At 41.3% G+C, this 20,487-nt stretch overlaps 1 long non-coding RNA gene across 1 annotated transcript; it reads right to left on the bottom strand.

Annotated features, from left to right (window-relative positions):
* Positions 1-16,593: 16,593 nt before the first annotated feature.
* Positions 16,594-20,184, bottom strand: LOC114664396 (uncharacterized). The gene is made up of 4 exons (XR_003718255.2): positions 20,088-20,184; positions 19,702-19,800; positions 16,919-16,996; positions 16,594-16,835 (listed from the first exon to the last, which is right to left on the bottom strand). It is a non-coding gene; the product is annotated as an uncharacterized LOC114664396 (long non-coding RNA).
* Positions 20,185-20,487: the final 303 nt, after the last annotated feature.

Genomic DNA, 20,487 nt, shown 5'->3' on the forward strand with positions numbered 1-20,487 from the left:
AGATAAATGTATGTAAAATGGACATCAGCCCAATATTTTGGAAAGCTGATGATTTAAGTTATGAAATGAAAATATGGGCATATGAATGTTTTTCAACAAGAACATTTTGTTATACTGTGTAATGGAACATGATATGCTATAATAGCATATTAATTCATTTATAAGTAATAATGTGATTGGTGTGAGATTTGGACAAGAAAAAGTTGCTTTGTGCTTTGTATTGTGTACTGTGTAAATAAATTTGACTTTTATATATACAAAAAAAACACATCTAAATACATTATATATGTATAGGGTGGTCCAGATCTAACTATGCAACTTTTAATGCAATGCAGGAAAACAATGCAAGACAAAAGAATTGTTTGAAATATCTTGCAATAAACGAATGCAGGGCAGGTTTTGCCATCTATCGGCAACAAAAATTATTTTTTGTGAATTCTCTATGTAATAAACTTAATAAGATAGTGTAATGAAAATTGCATAATTAGATCTGGACCACCCTGTATGGTTCAATCTTTCCAGTTTTCTAGAAATTTGAGCACTCTCAGGTGAACTGAGTGTTTTGTGTTGTAAAAGTGTCCAGGAAAGGCAATTTAACTTCAGAGGTTCCTTTTATATTGGTGGACATGTTAATACTGGAAATGTCTAAAATGTTAGCCTTCATGCATACGTCCTGCAAACTACTTACTCAACATTCACTCGGCACAGATAAGCTCAAATGCAAAGTAGGAATATCTCAACCCAGGCCGAGGCTAGCTACCTCAACGTTGATACCTTACCAGGGGGCTACAAGCCATTCTGCTCACGAGGCGTCCCTGCTGGGATTCCCTTACGGTTCGATGTGTCTTCAGATTGCTTCCCCTGAAAGGGCTACACTTCAGAATACCTGAGCAAAACCAAGGAACAGCTACTCCTTTCAGTCTTTCGTATGCTGATTTCTTCCTTTGAAAGGGTTACACAGTCCAGCATAAGCATAAGCACTCTGGTCACTTTATCTAAACTTAAAAATATACATTCTAATAGATAGATAGATAGATAGATAGATAGATAGATAGATAGATAGATAGATAGATAGATAGATAGATAGATAGATAGATAGATAGATACTTTATTAATCCCAATGGGAAATTCACAATGAACAATGACAGTCTTTTAACAATTCATACTTATTTTCCCAGAATTCCTGTCCATGTTTATTTTGCATACACCCTGAAATTTTTATCAAATCCCAAACTTGACAATCTTGGAAACAACCTCATAACTATTACTGAGCTAAAGAGGTCATTTGTGCCTGCTTGCTATTTCAGTTACAGACGCTCTAAGCACACAATTTAGGAGTCATCTAAACAAATGTAAAATAAAAATAGACTTAACTAAAACACAGTACGCCTCTCAGTAAGGAGACCTGGGTTCGCTTCCCAGGTCCTCACTGCGTGGAGTTTGCATGTTCTCCCCGTGTCTGCGTGGGTTTCACTCCCACAGTCCAAAGACATGCAGGTTAGGTGCATTGGCGATTCTAAATTGTTCCTGGTGTGCTGTGGGTGTGTGTGCCCTGTGGTGGGCTGGCGCCCTGCCCGGGGTGTGTTCCTGCCTTTTGCCCTGTGCTGGCTGGGATTGGCTTCAGCAGACCCTCGTGACCCTGTGTTAGGATATAGCGGGTTGGAAAATAACTGACTGACTGACTAAAACACAGTAATTAAATATTATGAGTCTTATTTAGCGTAGTGTAAAGGCACAATTTTCCAACAGCATTTCATTGATGCACGCCTGAGCTAGCAGGGAGTATAGAACCATTACAGTGTAAGCTTTTTTTATATAGTGTCTTTTTATTTTTAAAATCATCCTATTACGGCATTTTATATTTCTGTAATGAATTCACAACAGATTGTGAAGGATGGCGGTTGGTGCCATTACCAGAACACCTCCATAATGGAAGGACAGGGGGAGATGGCTTAGGAAGGGGCGCTTTCTCCCCCAAGCTGCTATTTGGCAGCTCCCCTGGGGTGCAACAGTGCCTCAGATTCCCACAGGGCTTTATGGGACATCGTATTTGTTGGCTCAGCCCTATTGGGTTCCAGGGGTGCCGCCAGCGGATGCTGTAGGAGTTCCAGAGCCCTATTTTGTCGGGGCTCCTGACACACTTTTGAGGACTTCAGGATCTCGCTAACGAGCCACCTGGAGAACTCCCAGGTACAGCATAAGAGGACCCGCCCCCTTCATTCCAGGATGAGGGGTGGAGGAAGAGGAGGACAATAATTACATAGAGGAGTGGAGAAGGAATGAATAAGAGAAGTGAAGCCAAGGGTTGTGGTGTGCTGTGTCTATACTGTGGACTGTACTGCAGGTGTGGGGAACTTGGGAAACGTTTCACACGCACAATAAACATGTGCAGTGCAACACTTGTGCCTGCATCTGGTGTGTTTGGGGAGCCGTACAACCCCTGGTGCTCACAAGATGAAGAATCTTCTTGAGACCATACAGGCAGTTAGTGATGGGGATGGATTTTTGTTATTTTATATAGAGAAACTATTCTATGACACTTTAAATGAATTACTTGTGTAACACATTTCCATAATGTGAGCTGTGACATTTCAATAGCTCATACGGGCTCTGAAAATGAGTTAGCAGTGGTCCCTTATGAATTTATATTGTGCATTTCTGGAGTTATTAATGCAGGGCAAATGAAGTACTTTACAGCTGTTCTCACATTTCTTTAAATTGAGCCGAACAAGTGGGGAGTTAAGGACAGATGTAGATCTTTGTGATTTTATATAGTGCCATTCCACAGTAAACATGCTTATTATGAATTTGTTTCCATATTCCCTACAGCATGAGGGGTGGGAGGTTAAACGGCTTGCTCAGGGTCATACAATGACTTAGTGGTTGTGCTTGAGCCTTATTAATTTAAAAGATGGCTTTCTACACTTAACATTAATCCCAAAGCACTTTATGATTGAAACATATACCAGGTGGTCTTGTATTTCAGCAACTGGACCATGGCAGGTGAAGTGATGCATTCTGTGTCACGCAGGGCAGTGAGTTACCAGAATGATTGCTATAATTATAAATGGCGTCTTTCCATTGTGAACATCATCCTTAAACTCTGTGAGCCACTAGGGGGCGTACCACCACCCTAACCCAGACACAGACAGGCAGGAGACAAGTTTTGCCACACTCCACACGTTTACTTATAGTTTTTACCAGTAAACACAACGCAACACCACTAACACCATTCAGTCACTTCTGCCGCCAGTCCTTCTCCCTCCACTCCTCTTCAGGCTTTGTCCTCTCCTCCCGACTCTGGCCACTTATGGAGTGAGGTGGCTCCTTTTTATAAGGCACCTGAATGGACTCCAGGTGCCTAACGAGCTTCTTCCGGCCACACTTCCGGGTGTGGCGGAAGCGTGACCAAATAAGGCCCTGGAAAGGTCCATGCACCCCCGGGCGGTGGCCACGGGTTCCAACAGGGTTGAGCCTCCATGCTCATAATCCATGGCCCCACTGAAAACCAAGGGGGCTGCCCTCTATCGGCCCGGGCAAGAAGCTGTCCTTCCACACTTTTGGCGTCCTGGCCTTAGCAAGGGCCCCGGCCTTCCGCCACAACTCTTAGCAGCTAAATTACATTTGTTTCATAATTGCATTTATACAGTATAATGGCGGTGTGGGGGTAATTCTGACTTGTATGAATAGGTGTTGTTACAAACTCCACAAAAAGCCATAGCAAGGTTTGGAGCAGCCACCCATATAATTGGTTTCCTGGCTGTAAATTGATGTTTTAAATGGTCGCACTGCTGTGCACAAAACCGAGTCCAAAACAGAACTGAGGGAATAAGGAAAAGGTGGAAGCTTTTAAAGGGGAAGACAGGAAGTGAGATCAAAGGGGTCGGGCTCAGGAAGGTCTTCAGCCATAGGTTTGAGCCCGGACGTGACATCACAGGGGCCGGAGCCGGCAAGGTCTTCTTCTATAGGCTCGGTCCCAGAAGTGACGTCAAGAGGGCCAGGTGGTCTGCAGGCAAGGGAGAAAAAGAGTCAGTGCACTCTGCCACATCCCGGTATGATCTGGAACTGCTCTTACTCAAGCCCTTTAGCTGCCTCCCATGCGCACATGTGTGACAGTGTGCATATATGACAAAAGTGTTCATTATGCTGCCAGGTTCAGTGAGCTTGAGAATGCATGTCTGCATGTAAGTGTCATGGAAGAACCACAGAGTCTGACTGCTTAGCAATACACCGCATGCTGCTGCTAACCCTGGACTGGAAGCCCTGTAGTGGACATGTATGGTGCCAGCTTAGCACACTGCAAACCAAATCCAACCAAGTCTGTCATTCTGTGTATATTTGCTTCAGTTCTGCCAAATAGATTCTATAAGATGCTTTGGCTTTAAAAGGCATTATATAAAGTAAAGTTCAGCAGTCTAGGGTTTGTACTTTGTGAGCATAAAATTCATCTGCATAGCCGTCTCTGCATGCTGCAGCATATTTCCTCTTTGTGACCATACAAAAGTGAATAAGATGGAGGACAACACAAAAGGGGTTTTTCAATTCAGGCATTGGTTTTGTCATCTGCCCTTTCAAAAAATGTCTCGGGCTGGAAGAGATGATGGCCTTGTGCTTGGCAGTCATGTGTCAAAGAGCTGATTCACCGCCGCTTGCCCTCTGAAAGGCGCGGACAGATCACAAGAGTTGTACTTCATGCCTTTGAGAGATTTGATTATCAGTCAGTAGGTTTTTATTTTATACAGTGGCAATCAGGAGGAGCTTTATAAAGCAAACCGGAACACAATACACAATATACTGAAAAAACATTCAGACGTTAAAAGAAATTCAGAAATTGAGGCAAAATTGACATGATTAAGCTACAAAAGAGCTGTTGTGTTCAAGAAATGCTTATAAAAATTAAATATATATAAAAGGGGAACACAGTTAAACACTATTAATAATACACTACATAGATATTGGTTGAATATACTTAAAATATGCAAAATCATACACTAGTACGCTTATAGAATAAATACAGTGCCTTCAGAAAGTATTCAGACCCCTTCACCTTTTCACATGTTATGCTGCAGCCTTGTGCTAAAGTCATTTAAATTCATTTTTCCCTCATCAAACATCACGCAATACCTCAGCATGACAAAGTGAAAACAAACCAGAAGATTCACGTTGACCCAAGTATTCAGATTCTTTATTGTGCCACTTGAAATTTGGATGGGATGCCTCCCATTCTATAGATCATCTCTGGGCTTTAAAGTGCACCTATAGTTAATGCAATTGATTGAACATGACTAGGAAAGGAACACACAGGTCTGTATGAGGGCTCATAGTTTTAGTAAACACCAAGACGTCAGGTCAAAGGAATTGTCTGCAGAGCTTAGAGACAGGATTGTGTCAAAGCAAGAATCTGGGAAAGTCTAAAAAATATCATCAGCATTGAAGGTTCCCAAGTGCACAATATCCTCCACAATTCTTAAATGGAATAAATTGGGAACAACTCTTTCTAGAGCTATCTACCTGGCCAAACTGAGCAATGGCCTTGGAAAGAGAGGTCACCAAAAACTCAGTGGTCATTCTGAGAAACAGTGTGGAAATGGGAGAAACTTCCAAAAGGACAGACGTCACTGTAACACTCCACTGATCTGAACTTTATGTCAGAATGTCCAGACAGAAGCCTCTCAGTAAAAGACACATGGGCACAGTTTGCAGAGAGGCACCTAAAGTACTCAAAGACTGTGAGAAACAAGATTCTCTGATGAAACCCTGTCTGGAGGAAACCAGGCACTGCTCATCACCTGCACTGTACAATTCCAATGGCAAACCATGGCATGGTGGTGGCAGCATCATGTTGTGGGACTGGAGGCTTTGAAACTAGTCAGGGTTGAGAGAAAGCTGAACAGGGCAAAGAACAGAGAGACACTTAATGAAAACATGTTCCAGAGGTGACCTTCCAACAGGACAATGACCCTGATCACAAAGTAAAGACAACACAGGAGTGACTTGTGGAGAACTCTGGGAATGTCTTTGAGTTGCCAAGCCAGTAGCCAGACTTGAACCCAATGGAACATCTCCGGACAGATCAGCTGGAAATAGTTGTCCACCGAGGGTCTCCATCCAACTTCACACAGCTTGAGTGGATCTGAAGAGAAGAAGAAGAAAATTCTGAATCCTGGTGTGTGACCCAGGAGACTCCAGGCTGGAATTGCTTCCAAAGGTACTGAGTGGGATGTCTGAATACTTGTGTCAATGGGATATTTTCATTTTTATTTTTAATATATCTGAATAATTTCTAAAGTCCCATGTTTGCTTCATCATTCTAGAGTACTGAGTGTTTGATGAGCAATAATATGAATGTGAACAATTTTTGCATAAGGTTGCAACAATATTACAATATCTGAGAAAAAAAATATATACAAGGTGTTGTTATTGGCCTTTTTCTCCATTTTTCTGTGATATGCTGAAGTTGTTTGACCGGTAATACCACTCCATGCTGAGGGTTGACACTGTCATCAAATGCCTCGTCTCCCATTCTACCTTCAGATCCAGTGATCAGCGGTGGACTGTTGAGTGATGTCGCTACTGGTTCTCAAGCACCTGGACCCACCTCTTCAGCCTTGCGCACCTCATGACCGAGGCTGCTGTAATCATGGAGACAGTCTAGCTCAGAATGCATGAATGAAAACAATTGACAAATGAGTTCCTACAAACAGAGGAATTTATATGCTTCAAACCGGAAGTACACATAGGGAGAAGGTGATGGAGGTGATGTCATCAGAGGGCAATGGGAAGTGACGTCGTCAGGGCTGGACGTGTGAAAACCCGGAAGTTTCTTCCTGAGACGGAGCGATGTTTTCTGGAGTGGAATTCAAGGTGACACCCATGGACCACAACAGGGATGTCTCAGAAAACTGCAATTCCCAGCCTGCCCTGTGGGTACCCATGCAGGCACCAAAGACTGGCACCTATTGTATTGGGGAAGCAAATAGCACTTCCAGGTGCAACAACATTGCAGAATTAAAGCACTTGTAGGGACAATAGTCCACTGCAGCTCCCCCTGGCGGCACCAAAGCACCCTAACTGGACTGACTATCCGGACTACAACTCCCACTCTGCCCTGTAGGTATACAAATGAAAGTCCCACCGGGGGAATGCTGCAATGCCGTGTACTGGGGGAATATATGACCTCAGGAAGCAGACATCCTCTGTCCTTCCTACTGGGAAAGGTGCTGTCAACCAACCCGCCCATCCATTTTCTGTCTTCATGGTGTCCCACTCGGGAGAACCAATCGCCTTCCATCTGCCATGGCACTCACTATATATACACTCCTAAGTTCCATGGAGCATCAAGTTTATCCTCCGTCTTCAGGGCTGTGACCACCAAGACTGTCATCATAATAGGGAAAATGGAGATTGTACTACCAGAGCATGTCTGGCGACTGAATAAAATGTCTACATGTGACAAGAAATGAGTCTGGTGATCTATTTTTACTAGAGATCTTTGTTTTTATACCAAATGAAAAGTAGATGAATGCAGAATACAGTAAATGCTTATTGCTTTCTTCCAATGTCAATGATGCAAATTTTGATTGAAGGCAAAACGCAGTAATTTCTCGATGCAAAGAAAAAAATATTAATTAAATATTAATAATATTAAATATTAATTTCACTGCAAATTCAGTTTCACACAAATTGTTTCGCTCACCGGTTCGAAAACTTAAACAGAAAGTCAATCTGATGCTTCCATAAACTAGTATCCAGTAGAGGGATCTCTTTAAGGCGTGTACAGTGTGAACAATTGTTTGTTTCATATCTGAAATGTTTTCGAAAGATAATGCAGAGTGCTATGTCAAGAAATAAGATGTTCAAGACAGATGCTGTTTAGGCAGAGATGTCCGTCCCCAATCAGCCACAGGAGAAGGGAAATAAACCATGGTAGAAAGATCTATGTCTACAAGTCAGCAAAATCAGTATAAATGGTGGTAGAACAAAGAGGTCAAACACCACAAGTGTCAGGACAGTGTAGCCCACCAGAACAATTTAAAGTTAGTAATCCACCTATGAATGTCACCAGAGACCAGAGGTTGCTGAAAAGGGGTGTGGCGCTCCCGATATCTATGCAAAAAGGACAAAGGTACAAGTCTTTAAAATCCTTGTGCTTCCTGCCTTGCTATATGGTTGTGAGACATGGACGCTATCCAGTGGCCTCAGATGAAGACTGAACTCCTTTGGTACTGTGTCTGTCCGGAGAGTCCTTGGGTACCGCTGGTTTGACTTTGTCTCGAATGAGCGGTTGCTCATGGAGTCCCGATTTGAAGCACATTGCCTGCATTGTGAGGGAGTGTCAGTTACAACACTACGGCCATGTGGAGCAATTCCCCGAGAGTGATCCAGCTCGTAAGATCCTCATTGTAGAGGACCCGAGTGGCTGGACCAGGCCAATGGGATGCCCACATAACACCTGGCTGTGGCAGACAGAGGGTCATTTCCAGAGGGTGGGACTGGACTGTGTGTTTGCCTGGGGGGGTTGCCCAACAGGATCCCAAGCTGTTTCGTCGTGTGGTGGGTGTGGCAACGCGCTGTACCAGTGCATGCTCTCCAACCTGACCTGACCTGACCTGATTCACCTATTTGACTGTGGGAGAAACATGGAGAAATGATTGGACCAAGGTTCAAAAGCTGTGTTGTGGCAGTGTGAATTGCTTTTCAAGTTGTTTAATAAAATACTACTTAATAAAGGAAAAGCAAAGAAGAAAAATGTTCTGACATCTAGAAATTCCAAAATGTCGAATTGAAATACAAAACAGTGCACTTCAGTCCATATGAAATTGTTAAAGTAAAATAAAAAATGAGCTTTGGGCAAAAAATGGATGTGCAGAGTAGCATATCTTTAACCACAAGCTAAGTGAGTCTGTGCACACAGCCAATCTTAAAGTTTTATTACGAGACAATCACAACAAGAGCAAGCCTAGTCTGGTCCAGCTGGCTCATGACCAAACAAAAGCACTTTATAAACAAGGAAATCTTCTCTTTGAAAAGAAAATTAAAAAAAAAAAAAAACTCTCGAGGGTAAAATGAAATAAATAAGTCAGGTCCTTAACAGCCTGTGTGGAATTTGGTTTAGCGTTCTTAACTGCAGTAAATTCCATGTCACCTGTAGCTCCTGAAATGCAGTCTATAGTCTTAAAAAAAACAGTGACAGGATCTGCTGTTTATAAGTACGGAGTCCCTTAGTATTTCTGAATTTACTACATTAAAGCGCATTACGTGTGAATCTCTAGAAGTCAATCGATGTCACCTCCAAGCCAATGAAATGCTTAGCGCATTTGCCAAAGAGTGTTGTACCCTCTGGCGGGTTGAGTGGCACAAGGCCATTGTGTATGCACTCCCTCTGTAGTTCCCCTTTAGCACAGTGGCAGAAAATGCAGCCAAAATCCAGCGGGCCAAGTTTGAGCTCTGCCACTGCCGTTTCAAGGAGTAAAAATGTTGGGTGTGTTTTTCCAGATCTAAAAAAGGCAGAAATTTGAAAAGTTGGCAATAGAGCAGGAGAAGAATCATTGGTCAAAGTATGTATAAAAGCAAGTTGAGTCTAAAGCTTGTGGACACCAGGGAGCGCTTCAGCTCCCCAAACACCCAACACAAGCAGGCTTAGACACAAGTTAATATGCTAAAGAGTCTAATTGTGGAAAACTCTTTAAAGCAAGTGTTTCCCACCTCAGCAACAAGTATGGAAAGCCCAATATAGCACACAGCAACTCTTTTCTTCATTCTCTCTGTCTTTCACTGCCTCCTCCACTCCTCTTCCCATCTCCCTGATGCGAGGCACGCAGCTCCTTTTATCTAATCACTCAGGAGTGTGTCTGGTGATATGAAGCTGGGAGTCCCGCAGCTACCCCAGTGGCCCCCACAGGACCCAACAAGGCTGTCCCCTGGGACTACACTACCCGGCATAGTTTGTGGGCACCCATGCAGGGATTCAAGCCTGGGCTCACTGCCATCTAGCATCCTGGGGGAGACAAAGCCCTGTGAATGCTGTCTCCTCCTCTCATTGTATCCTGAGGGCATCCTGGCTGGGTAAGAACTTTCCGAACAAGCTGAAAAAACAGAAATCCTAAATGTTAATCAAAAATCTAAAAAAAAAAAATGGAACATCCTAAATCCCTAAGCCTTCCAGAATTTAGCTGCTCTCAGTTTTGTTCTGAAATATACTAGAAACGTGAACACATAACAGAGCATGATGCCCAGATTAAATATCGTCAGCATGCTGACATCATCTGATGCGACTTCCAGCCTTCCCACTGCAATGTAAACAAATGGCAAAATATCAACACCATGTCCCAAAATTGAAAAATAGTAAAAAGTAAAGACAAAATGTTACACATAGTACCAAATGCCAAAAATTGAACTTAAAATAATAAACTCAGGATTATAATAGGGAAGGGTGAGAGAAACAGAAGGATGAAGCGTAGCAGAGGATGAAAGAAAGAGGCCGCTTCTCCTCAAGGTGCTACTTCATAGTTATCAGTCTAATGGGACACAGACATTTTAATTTAGCGCAATGACAAGAAAAGGCTACCACTGAATCCAGACCCCTGAGGTTGAATCCCATCATGCTCTCTGTGGGAGGTTAGCAGCTGTGAAGGGAGCGGCACCCTGAGTGAATTCCTCAGCCAATGACTCAGATTTAGTCTTTCCAACATAACCAGCAAATAGCCAACTTTTCTTAGTAAACATGGATCCTATATCAGACCATTATTTCTGTATTTTCCATCAGTATTAAGTACAGTACTATCCACACTTGCATATTAACTGACTAAAAATGAATGTTAATCTGCATATTAAACTTCATATTTTTTGTAATCATTTACAGATGGTTAAGATACAATCAAACAATCAGAGGAACATGTTCTGTCTCCAGTTATCATTATTAAATTATCAAGCATGTTGATGCCACTGTGGCATTAAGGTGTACATCTAGAGAGGATGGGTTTAGTGAGTGACACAACAACCACCTCCTTCCTCTGAATGTCAATGAGACTAAAGAAACAAAGAGCGTTTTGTTGCAACCAGTTTAACGGCCCACAAATTAGCCTATCAGGAACACTAAAAAAAACTACTCCAGGGCACTGACCACTGCCAGCTCTCAATACTATTCAAATTTAATCAACAACAGTCCTGGAAACTCCAAACAACTTTTTCCATGATAAATCATTTACTCAATCCTCATACCTTCGCCTGTAATAATTTCACAAAGGAGCAGTGCAATAATTTTATTGAATATTTCACCTCAAAGGGGACATCATCCGCTCCTCATTGTCTGCCTCCAGCCCTCCATCGCTGGATGTTTCTACACCAAAGTCAATGGGCTGCCTTTCCCAGTTCCTCTGTACTACAGTTAAAGAAGTTGAGGGCATCATACAGAGAATGAGGCCTTCAACACGTTCATTGGACCCTTTTCCTACTCCTCTGGTAAAAGCTAATGTATCGGATATAAGCTCTCTTATTGCTGATATCATTAATCACGCTCTCCAGAGAGGCTTAGTCCCATTGGCCTTGAAAACCGCAAAAATTAGACCTCATTTTAAAAAATCCTCTTTGGATCGTGAAGTGATAGAAAACTATCGTCCGATCTCCAACCTTCCATTTTTGTCTAAGGTTATGGAAAAGTGGTCCAGCTTCAGGATCACCACACAAAATTCAATCTGTTTGAAAAATGTCAATCTGGTTTATGAACTTCTCACAGTACAGAGACAGCCCTGGTCAGAGTCACCAATGACCTCCTGATGGCTGCTGACCAGGGCTCTCCATCACTCCTAATCCTCCTGGACCTCACAGATGCATTTGATACAGTGGATCATAATATTCTCTTTCATCGTCTTCACTATATAATTGGACTTTCTGGCATTGCTTTGGAGTGGTTTGAGTCCTATCTTACAGATAGGGCTGAGTATGTGGCCTTGGGGGACCCTAAATCTTGTACCCACACTGTCACCTGTGGGGTCCCACAAGGATCAGTCCTTGGGCCGACCCTCTTTAATATCTATATGCTACCCCTGGGTCACATCATCCACAAGCATGGAGTTTCATTCCATTGCTATGCCACTGATACGCAGCTCTATGGGAGCCTGGATTCGATTTCTCTTACACCTCCATCAACTCTTTCCTCTTGCTTGGATGAGATTGAGGCCTGGATGTCCAAGAACTTCCTCAAGCTCAACAGCACTAAAACTGAAGCTCTTTTAATTGGCACCCCACATCAACTTCATTCCTCTGTAAATTGTATTTCCTTTTCTGACCGTACCATTACCCTCTCCCCTTCTGTTACAAATCTGGGTGTCAAGTTAGACTCCCATCTGTCATTTGACACACATGTTCATCACCTTTGTAAAACTGCATTCCTACATCTCCGAAACATAGCCAAACTCCGTCCCTACCTCTCCCTTTGTGATGCTGAAAAACTGGTTTATGCCTTTGTCTGATCCAGGCTGGATTATTGTAATGCACTCATCGGGATACCCAACAAGAGCCTTCAAAAGCTACAACAAATTCAAAATAGTGCTGCAAGAATCCTGAGGAGGGTGCGGAAATATGAACGCATTTCACCAATCATTCGATCACTTCATTGGCTCCCAATCCATCTCCACATCGAATACAAACTGTTTTTTTACTCGCCAATGTATCCATGGAAATGCTCCACAATATCTTAAAGAACTCCTTACACTACAATCCACTACAAGAAACCTCCGTTTTGCAAACACCTACTACCTTCGCCCCCCTGTGACCAAACTTCATACAATGGGTGACTGGACCTTTGCCTAGGGAATGCCCTACCAGAGAGCCTGAGATCACAGCAGATGGTGGGCCCTTTTAAAAAACAGCTAAAGACTTTTCTATTTAGGAAATCTTATTAACAACAATGCTAATTATTGTTTTATCTGTTTTTATCTTGCTTTGCCTTTGTTTAAACTTTAAGTAGCACTGAGATTTACTACTAATGTAAAGTGCCCTATAAATAAAATGCATTATTATGTGATATCATCTACTGTTGAATTCTGCTCTATACTCGTAACATTCCGATTGCACTATAATATTGAGGATTACTTGTGTTCTGTGTATTTTATTGTATTGACACCCACTGCATGCCCAACCTACCTGGAAAGGGGTCTCTCTTTGAACTGCCTTTCCCAAGGTTTCTTCCATTTTTTCCCTACAAAGGTTTTTGGGATTTTTCCTTGTCGTCTTAAAGAATCAAGCCTGGGGGGCTCTCAAAATCCATTGCGGCACTTCTTGTGTGATTTTGGGCTATACAAAAATAAATGGTCTCTGAAAGTCATATACAACACAGAGTGTTCTCCCTGATACATACAGTTGGGAGCATACTCTAAAAGCACCTTGCCGCACCCACCACATGCCAAACCACCTGTGGTGGGGGGGCACCACAGCTTTTCCCAGTGGCTGGAGTGCCAACCCTATCACCAACCCCCAATTTTTCCTTGTAATTTGGAGGACCTGCTTGCAGGGTTGGATGCAGATTAGCATCATACCCAGGATGAGGCACTTCTAGGTTAAGAACCTTGCTCTAGAGCCACTTCTGGCATTCACGATTTGAACTGGCAACCTTTCGATTGCCACAGCAGATTCCCAGCCTCCAAGCCACCACTCCACCCTACACGTACATCATCAGTTAAAAACAGTCACTGAATATAAAGCTTGAGACAGCTATGGTGTGCTCCACCAACCAAAGCAAAAACTCATGAAACCGTTTATCTCAAATTCAAAATCAGGTACCAACACAAGAAATAGGTCTTTCTGAGGAATGGAAACCTTATGAAATAATGCTATCACGCTTTTAGGTTTCCTCTGCGGTTGCAAACGTGTCTGGATTTTGGTTTAGGCATCACACAGTGGTAAGGAAAATACTTTAACTTTATGGTAACATGCCCGTTATCAGAATTGGGACGCATCTAAGTTTAGGTACACCTATGCTGCGCTCACATGCTATGGGACAGATGCTTCCAAAGATTCCCCATGGGAAATTTCTAAATTGAAGTACTTATTTTTTTTAAATCATGCCTGTTCTTGCAGTTTAAAATGGGCTCCAAGTAGCACCAGAACAAAAATCTTAATCTTTTTTTAAAATCACATTTTGCGATTTGACACCTATTCTTAAACAATGCATAAAGAGCTCTTTCATTGGTCCCATATGAGTATGTGGGGGGGGGAAAGAGTGTCCTGTAAAGGACTGGCACAAAATATACATTACTGCATGTACTACAGCAGCCCTGACCATTAAAAGCAAATTGAAAGCTAGGCACATGGAATTAAAGTCATATTAAAATGGCCACCATACACAAGACACAAAAGAGACCTCACTCCATCACAGTTATCTTTTGGGGTCATGACCATAATGCACTTGGGCATCAAGCTCTGTTATACATATATAGAGACTGGAGAAACTGCTCTCATGGCATTTCCCCACCCCAGGAATAACGGCAAGAAAACCACAAATATGCAAATGGTGTGTTGACGTTAGCCCAGATGACAGTTTGGATTGCATGAATAGTTGAAATCTGAATGAATGGCTAGAGTATCTCACATGGGTAACTATCTTAAAAGAACAAGGAAGTAATAAATAATCAGAAACCGGATCAAAGCAGTTTAAACCTATGCTTCTTGTTCATAACACACGTACTGTACAGCTGCCGAGTAAGCTCTCTTCAAATCTTGGTTTCACATTATTTTGCAAACAACTCCAGCAGCCTAGTCTGTTATTTCAGGTTCAGTACAATAATGCTATTTACTGTATCTATACGAGTCTCATTTGTTTCCTGAAGGACACTTTCCAGGTCAAACTCTCCATGAGAAGGGGGAGGGAGAAAAAAAAAAAAAAAAAAAAAAAAAAAAGCCACACAACTTTAGGTTAGGCCTGTTTGCATTAACACTACAAGAATAAGGGCATTTAATAAGGTAAAAACTATAGTTTAAAAACCAAAAAATGTGCTGTGCTTTACTCAGCTGGTTGGACATAATCAAACCCAGCAGCTTTGGATAAAATGTTCAGTATTTTCACTAAAAGTGACAAGCTGAGAAAACAATTCTATCAAAAAATATTAATGAAGACTAATATTTTGAAAAATATAGCACAGAGGCTACAAAGCCAGTTACATAGAGCAAAAACAGATCTGTCGTGGCAAGTATTTCAGAAACTGGGCAGCACAGTCACACACCATTAGACACCCCCCCCCCCCAAACTGCCAAGACACTAGAAAGGATACTCCAAAAAACTGAATCTTAACCTCTGTTGCCATATGCAAAAACACCTTTTGCACAACCCGAGAATTTCCTAACACACAATCTTTTAAAAATCCTCAACATAAGTATCATTGCAAAGCACATAATGGCCCTCTGAAAAGTACTGCCATTTAAAAACAGACTGTTAGCAAGATGTGACAAATATTGCCTATATGTGATGCATTTGTGTGTGCAAACAAAAGGTCACATTATGAGCAGACTTAATGTTTGGAGTCGAGTTTTGGTTTTGAGAAGAACCATCAGTAAGTACCATTCCATAAAAGGACTTACTCACACTCAGTGTACTTTAGCATTACTAACTTAATACTCCCCAACATGGATCACCTCAAAACCCAGATGTCCAGAACAGTGAAGAGTCAAGAAAAACAGCAGGCAATAGGAGAACAAGACTACAGAACCCAGAGCTCAAGTCACCCTAAATAGTTTGCATATTCTGCCCAGGTCTGTGGGAGTTCTCCAGGCGTTTGTTTCTTCCCACACTTCAGAGACATGCAGGTTAAGTTGAATTACTAAAATTGGCCCCGATGTGTTCATGTTCACCTGCAACAGACTTGTGCCCCTTTATGGTCTGGTCCTGCCTTGCAGGCAATGATTGCCTGGATAGGGTTTCAGCAGATCTATGGCAACACACGCACACCCAACACCACTATATATTTTCTAGACAAATCTGTTTTGACAAGGTTGCCCGAGAACATACCAAAAAAAAAAAAAAAAAAAAACAAAACCTCACTGCAATAGCACTCATTGATTGCCATTTTACGGACTGCTTTAATTTAAATACCAGGCTTCTCTGACCTTTCCACAAGCATAAGGACCTTTGCATCCAATTTCATAAAATGCTCTTCCACACAAAACCAGGCTTAACACTTTCAGGTTTTGATCAGGTTACAGATCACCCCAAGCATATTAATTCGTCAGATTTGCCACTATTTTACTATACAATAATCCCTACTCCGAAAGCTCCAACCTTTGCTCTCACCTGCCAATACCTTCAGTATTTACACTGAAACGCCATCAATTTATTACACTACTCTCATGCCAAAGTGTTCATTTTAGGCTAATAGAGGACTCACTTGTATGGACTGTTAACCTGTTTAAAAGAATCTTGAGGTGAATGGGAAGGAGGAAGCAGCAAATGTGTAGATTCACTGCATACAGGGTGCCAGTTAAAAAGAGTGCATCATAATTAAGCCTATATTTTGTAATAAAAAACAGACAGGCACAAATTAGGAAAATTTATTCCAGCTTGCCATAAAGCTTACAAAACAGTGAAATACTACAGTCAAAAATCATTTTAAATAACTGACAGTTTAAATCACCCACAGAAAAATAATTTAGACTTAGATGCTGAACAAACATTTACATACAAATATCCATGTTGCTCTCATTTCCATAACTTATTCCAAAGCAGTGTCACAAAAATAAGAATCAGCAAACAGACTTGGACTTAAATCTAAAAAACAGATTTCTACAGACTTGACAAGGATCAGTTCTCTTTACCATCAACGTCCTGTGATTTCTTTCCCCAGTACCTAGAATTAGATAAAGAGGGGAATAACCATTAACTAAATGTATGAATGAAAATTGAAATCTTACCAGCAGTGAATATACTTACAAGCTTTTGTCAGATTTCTTCATGAGCCTGCGCGTGCATGGGGACAGCATATTGTCCGTTGGACTTCTGAAGATATTACTTAAAAAAAAAAAAAAAAAAAAAAAAAAAAAAAATACATCATACGGACACCTTGGTAATAGAACAATGCAAATTTGTATATTACAAAAATGATCCAATCTGTGGTCCCCATGGTGGTGGAGATTAGAGCTGCTGCCTTTTCGATCCAGGGTCCTGAATTAGAATACGACACTAGTGTTAACTGGCAGTTCAAAAGTGGATCTGTAAGCAGCTGTGCATTTGTGGGGCCAGCTTCCCAACTGAGGATGGATCCTGCCTTATGCCCAATGCAGTCCAAACAGGCATTAACCCCATTCCATTGGTGGAATTGGGGTGGGCAGGTCCAAGAATGTTACTTTCCATAGGGTCAATGTTTAGACAGTGTCCAAACAAAATTGTGCACACACAAAAGCTTATGACAAGTTGGACTCAACCTTAAAGGATGGAGAATGGTACAAACAATGGTACAAAGCAGAGCAAGATGGTTCAAAACATGCTTGACCCATCAAACAGCAGCTTAATGGGAGTCTTGGTACTCCAACAAGGCCGTGTTTAGCGACTGCATGATGTTGCCTTATTCTAGTCTCTCCATCTGAAATCTTTTAAAAATATATTCACCAACACTTTAACTGAAGAACAACTGAATGCAAAAAAGTTTCAGCGCAACAGAGAAATATTCGCAGTCTTGGTATTAACATTTACGTTAAATGTTTTAGAAAGGCCCTCCTCCCCCCCCCTGAGGAAAAGGAAAAAAAAAAAAAAAAAAAAAAAAAAAAACACACCACTGCCTGCCTTCATGGAGTGGTTAATGATCAAGTGCCTTCTGTATCAAATAGCAAAAATAGTTACCTACTGTAACTCATTGAGGTTTATATGCTACCACAAGCAAAATACCAGCACTTTAGTGAACTATCTAAACATTACAGAATATGAATACTTACATGTATAGGGTGTTTCACTTGCTACACAAAGGATGAGGCTATCATGATCATGCCCCATCAAAGACACCTGCTACTCTGTCCCCAACCCAGACAGACCACCTCTTAATATTTCTGCCACCATCTTAAGAGATTAAAGCAATGAAGATAGCAAGAAACTACAAGACTAAAAGTCCCAGTTGACTGAATCAAAACAGATTCCTCATCTGGATGAATATGCTACCATGGTAATCATATTAAAATCAAAAAAGTGTGGACAATATTTGCTTACAGAAAACAATCTGCATATTTAAAAGATCATCAATGACCTTTGAAATTTATAGAAGGCTTGTAGCTATTTCAGGTCACAATATGGAAAAAGATATGCTTAAAGTTACAACATATAACAGCAGTCATGTTGTATGCAAACAAAGGCCTAACCCAATCACATCTGCATTCTATTCTTGCTTTGATCTTGAGAAGCTGCCATAAAGTAATCTTCCATAAAGTGTTTATTCTGTATAGTTTTAGAACTTGCTGAAAAGTAGCAAGTTATCTGGTATTTTCAAAGACAATTTAATACATCACTGAAAAAACCTGTGGTCCCCACATGTTCCGAAAAAAACAGACCACTGTCCCCAATAACAATAGGGAGCAATGGCATTTGCATCCCTTCAAATTAAATGCTTTGAGACTTGTGCCAAGATGCAGCACAGTACAAATATTTAAATATTGGGACCACCTCCACTGTATGAATCGCCAGACCATTCATACAAAAATACACATTGCACTTCATACCATTCCTAGAAATCCAGGACGGTAAAAACTGCAAAGCCAGATTACCATTTATAGACAACAGATCAGCAATTAGCAACGCATTATTCTCAATGCTTAAGACGCCACCAAGTCCTGTAGAAATTTGGACTTTCCAAAAAACAAACAAAAAAAAAAAAACCGCACAACAACCTCCGCCTGTTCAGACTGGTACCATCACATCCTCCATGCTAAACCTTAAGACAGGCACTCTATCATGTACTGTGGCAAGTGCTGCAATTACGGAGTGCTCAAAACAGCACTAACTCCACCATTAAAATTTGCTTAAAGCGCTGCTATCTTAAGCCCAGTAACTAGAAATCATGCAACTTACGGTAGAGATGCATGGCTTAGTTCGAGAAACTTCATTAATTAAATGAAAACGGACAAAAAAAAAAAAAAAAAAAGGAAAAAAAAAAAAGTCACCTTAAACACACTTCGCTTCGATATTGAAATAAGATGCTGGTTAGTCTGTGGGAAGTTAATCGGCCTCCCTCAGAAGGATTGCACGATTTTAGCATTTATCATTAGGATTTCTTTTGAAAATTATACCGTTATGGTTGATCTTGTGTGGCGATTGTTTATTCAATTATATTCGGTAATACACACTTCAGATAACCAGTTAATTGTGCTCATTCCAACTTACTGAACAAGCAATTCACTAACAAGTACTGTACTTTCAAATGCGTTTAATTCAGCCCAGCGTTGCCAAAGGGTACCCCTGGCAGTATGACGTCCAAATCCACGGATAGACAAACAAGCCCGTTTATAATCATCATTTAACTAAACAAGCGGTCTTTGAGCTTTAGGGGGAAATAGGAGAAGCTGGAAATCGGATCGCACGCAAATAAAGAAAACGGACACTGAACCACAGACTCTGCATACACGCGAGGCAGCATCTTTCACCACCACGCCATCTAGAGGAGATATAAATTCTGACTAAGGCTCCGGAGGGATAAAATGGAAATCTAACGAATACATACAGACTTAACTTACTTGTCCCGCAAGTTCTTCTGCATCACTACGTTGGGCGTTGGCGGTTGGAGATTGGGATGTGGCGCATTTTTCAAACCTCTGTCTTGATTCATAACTGCGCTAAAGACAGAAAAAGAAGGGAGGAAAATATTATCCGTATGATATACTTGCGAGTTTCAAACAATACGTCAAACACAATTGCGTTTGCCTTTCTAAACACGATTCTTGAACATGGTTAGAACTACTAACGAAACAAGCAATAAACGTCATTTCAGCCTTTTATAACATTTAGCTCTCATTCTCTAAAGCAACCATTAGTTAATATTTAACTTCTGAATAATTAAAGCGAACACTGTTGTAACTGATTAATAAAATTGTCGGCCTACACATATATTTTTTTTCCTTACCTTTTCAACTACTTCTCTTATCCGATAACCACCTACAGGAGTCGTTTGTTTTGACAAGTCAGCTGAGTAAGTGTGTAGCCGCGCGCTCTCTTTTAAAAGAGTCAAGGAGCGAGCGCACAGGCGACATTCAAATTGACAACTGCGATTGGAGGGCTCCACAGTGACGTCAACGCGCACGCTTTTTCAAAACAAAATCTATTTCACTTCCAGCCACGCCCCTACCTGTTCAGCGCTGCATAGATGTAACATTTTATTGGCTTATATTTAAAAAGCGTACACACCTATGTTGTTTAAAAAAGAACGGTTACGGTTCTAAATGATTTAAAAAAGACGCACTGTTCGGCAAACCATCCTCATAGCTCCAGAAAAATATAATCGAATGCCGATTCGTTCTTTCTTT

The sequence above is a fragment of the Erpetoichthys calabaricus genome, chromosome 1 (assembly GCF_900747795.2).
Source record: "Erpetoichthys calabaricus chromosome 1, fErpCal1.3, whole genome shotgun sequence".
Classification (NCBI taxonomy): Eukaryota; Metazoa; Chordata; class Cladistia; order Polypteriformes; family Polypteridae; genus Erpetoichthys; species Erpetoichthys calabaricus.